The sequence below is a fragment of the Adiantum capillus-veneris genome, chromosome 4, assembly GCF_014529385.1.
Source record: "Adiantum capillus-veneris isolate H3 chromosome 4, ASM1452938v2, whole genome shotgun sequence".
Taxonomy (NCBI): domain Eukaryota; kingdom Viridiplantae; phylum Streptophyta; class Polypodiopsida; order Polypodiales; family Pteridaceae; genus Adiantum; species Adiantum capillus-veneris.
Window position 1 is genome coordinate 70,334,184 of NC_140934.1, and position 3,905 is coordinate 70,338,088.

Sequence of the window (3,905 nt, forward strand, 5' to 3'; positions counted from 1 at the left end):
TAGCCCTACTCCTCTTGTGCGTATCCTGCAATCAGTGCATTCCAAGAGATGCTGTTTCGAACAAAAATCTCCTCGACCACTATTTGTGCTTTCTCAAGTGCACCATATTTGGCATACACATCGACCAAGGGAGTGTCAACATGAAATCTCTTTTCAATAGTATTTGAGTAACAATATCATCGTGAATTTCTGTGTTCATATCAGCATCTTACAAAGAGCCACATGCCTTTAAGATATACATGTAGTCAACTGCATCTGGATATAGCTCTCGCTTCACATCTGCTGAAAACAGTCCACAACTATCATCATGAATTTTTGTGTCCATATCAGCATCTACTGAAAACAGTCCACAACTTCCTAGCCATGCTCCTCTTGTGCATATCCTGCAGTCAGAGCATTCGAAGAGATGCCACTCCGAACATTAAGCTCCTCAAGCACTTTCTGTGCTTTCTCAAGTGCACCACATTCGGTATACATGCCAAGACAGTGCCAAGTATCTTATTTTTTTCCGACAACCCTGCAGTCAGTGCATTCGAAGAGATGCCGCTCCAAACAGTAAGCTCCTCAAGCACTTTTTTGTGCTTTCTCAAGTGCACCACATTTGGTATACATGCCAAGACAGTGCGAAGTACCTCGTTTTTTTTCGAGAACCTCTGGCTAACAATATCATCATGAATTCTTTTGCCCATATCAGCATCTGCATAATGCCACATGCCTTGAAGATACAAGCGTAGGTGATTGCATTTGAGAGAGCTGCCCTCTCTTTGCATTTGCTAAAAAAAGCCCAGTGCTTCCTAGCCCTGCCTTTCTTGGGCATATCCCGCGATCAGAGCATTCCAAGAGACAGCATTCCAGACAGGAAGCTCATCGAGCACTTTTTGGGCTTTATGAAGAACACCGCATTTGAGTGATTTCAGCTGGGAGGCCGCATTTTGTGCAACACGACTGAGGTGTTTGAGTGATTTTTAAGGAGATCACTTCACTGCTAGTAAGGGGGTTACATCCTCACGTCAGTGGCAATGGGCATATTTGGAATTTCGAGCAGTAGCATAATCCAACATTGGTATGCCAAAGTGGGGATCATTGACCTCCCAACTGTGTTTATTGGGCACGGCAAGTGCCAGTTTCCTCAATTGATCTCTCTGTACCTCTGCGGTTTTTCTTCGCCTCACCTGGTACAAACTCTCCCAACCTCCTCTTCTTGTCTTCTAAGTGGTGCTTCTCCTCCCTACTCGCGGCATGTGAATCCTAGTCATCCAAATTTTTTGCATGACACAACAATGGAAGACGTCACAGGTGTGAGGGGACCATGGAGTGGTAATTATCCCACACTAGGCTGCTCTCTTAGCAAAAAGTAGTACTGCAAGATGGCGAACACCTGTTGTGCAGAAAAGTTGGATGACTAGGATTCTGCAATTCATTGATGGTGTCAGCTTCAAATAGCTTCAAAAAAGTGTGCTTGGTATTGCCTTGGTCCACACATATTCGTTTTCTCTCACAACACGGCCAAGCAAGCAGCAATAAAGGCTATAGAAGAAAAAATGGAGAGCAAGAGAACGAGTCTCTGTTTTGTGAGCTCACTTGAAGATTGTGATAAGTAGAAGGTTAAGCCCTCACTTTGCATCCGCAAAAAACAACCTAGAGCTGCCCTCTCTTTGCATATGTTGAAAATAGTCCAGTGGTTCCTCTCACTTTGCATCCGCAAAAAACAACCTAGAGCTGCCCTCTCTTTGCATATGTTGAAAATAGTCCAGTGGTTCCTAGCCCTACCCCTGTTGGGCATATCCCACATGCCTTTCAGATACAAGCGTAGGTGATTGCATTTGGAGAGCTACCCTCTCTTTGCATCTACAGAAAACAGACTAGTGCTTCCTGGCCCTGCCTGTGTTGGGCATATCCCACGATCAGAGCATTCAAAGAGACGGCATTCTGGACAGGAAGATCGTCCAGCACTTTTTGTGCTTTATGAAGTACACCGCATTTGGCATACATGTTGAGCAAGGCACACTTGAGGCCCTCTCTTTGCATTTGTTGAAAACAGTCCAGAGGTTCCTGGCCCTACCTCTCTCTCTCTCTCTCTCTCTCTCTCTCTCTCTCTCTCTCTCTCTCTCTCTCTCTCTCTCTCTCTCTCTCTCTCTCTCTCTCTCTCTCTCTCTCTCTCTCTCTCTCTCTCTCTCTCTCTCTCTCTCTCTCTCTCTCTCTCTCTCTCTCTCTCTCTCTCTCTCTCTCCCTGGCCTGCAGTGAAACAAAAGCGCACAGTTCAGCGCACAGGTGGGCATATCCCACATGCCTCCAGATACAAGCATAGGTGATTGCATTTGGAGAGCTGCCCTCTCTTTGCATCTACTGAAAACAGACTAGCGCTTCCTGGCCTTGCCTCTGTTGGGCATATCCCATGATCAGAGCATTCAAAGAGACGGCATTCTGGACAAGAAGATCGTCGAGCACTTTTTGTGCTTTAGGAAGTACACTGCATTTGGCATACATGTCGAGCAAGGCATACTTGAGGCCCTCCCTTCGCATATGCTGAAAACAGGAAGATCATTGAGCACTTTTTGGGCTTTATGAAGAACACTGCATTTGAGTGATTTCGGCCACCCAATACCGCATTTAAGTGATTTCAGCTGGGAGGCCGCATTTTGTGCAGCATGACTGAGGTGTTTGAGTGATTTTTAAGGAGATCACTTCACTCCTAGTAAGGGGGGTGACATCCTCACGTCAGTGGCAGCGGGCATATTTGGAATTTTGAGCAGTAGCATATTCCAACATTGGTACGGCGAAGTGGGGATCACCGACCTCCTAGTTGTGTTTATTGGGCAAGGCAAGCGCAAGTTTCTTCAACTGATCTTTTTGTACTTCTGTGGTTTTTCTTCGCCTCACCTGGTACAAACTCTCCCAACCTCCTCTTCTTGTCTTCTAAGTGGTGCTTCTCCTCCCTACTTGCAGCATGTGAATCCTAGTCATTCAAATTTTCTGCATGACACAATAGTGGAAGACATCACAGGTGTGAGGGGACCTTGGAGTGGTAATTATCCCATCCACACTAGGCTGCTCTCTTAGCAAAAAGTAGTACTGCAAGATGGCGAACACCTGTTGTGCAGAAAAGTTGGATGACTAGGATTCTGCAATTCATTGATGGTGTCAGCTTCAAATAGCTTCGAAAAAGTGTGCTTGGTGTTGCCTTGGTCCACACATATCCGTTTTCTCTCGCAACACGGCCAAGCAAGCAGCAATAAAGGCTACACAAGAAAAAATGGAGAGCAAGAGAACAAGTCTCTCTTTTGTGAGCTCATTTGAAGATTGTGATAAGCAGAAGGTTAAGCCCTCACTTTGCATCCACTGAAAACAGCCTAGAGCTGCCCTCTCTTTGCATATGCAGAAAACAGTCCAGTGGTTCCTAGCCCTACCCCTATTGGGCATATCCCACATGCCTTCCAGATACAAGCGTAGGTGATTGCATTTGGAGAGATGCCCTCTCTTTGCATCTACTAAAAATAGACTAGTGCTTCCTGGCCCTGCCTCTGTTGGGCATATCGCATGATAAGAGCATTCAAAGAGACGGCATTCTGGATAGGAAGATCGTCGATCACTTTTTGTGCTTTATGAAGTACACCGCATTTGGCATACATGTCGAGCAAGGAGTACTTGAGGCCCTCTCTTTGCATATGCTGAGAGGTTCTTGGCCCTACCTCCCTCTCTCTCTCTCTCTCTCTCTCTCTCTCTCTCTCTCTCTCTCTCTCTCTCTCTCTCTCTCTCTCTCTCTCTCTCTCTCTCTCTCTCTCTCTCTCTCTCTCTCTCTCTCTCTCGTGAAACAAAAGCGTAGGTGATTGCATTTGGAGAGCTGCCCTCTCTTTGCATATGCTGAAAACAGTCCAGTGGTTCTTGGCCCTACCCCTGTTGGGCAT

General features: G+C 46.1%; 1 pseudogene; it reads right to left on the minus strand.

Moving 5' to 3' along the window:
• Positions 1-200: 200 nt before the first annotated feature.
• Positions 201-3,905, minus strand: LOC147459378 (uncharacterized; annotated as a pseudogene).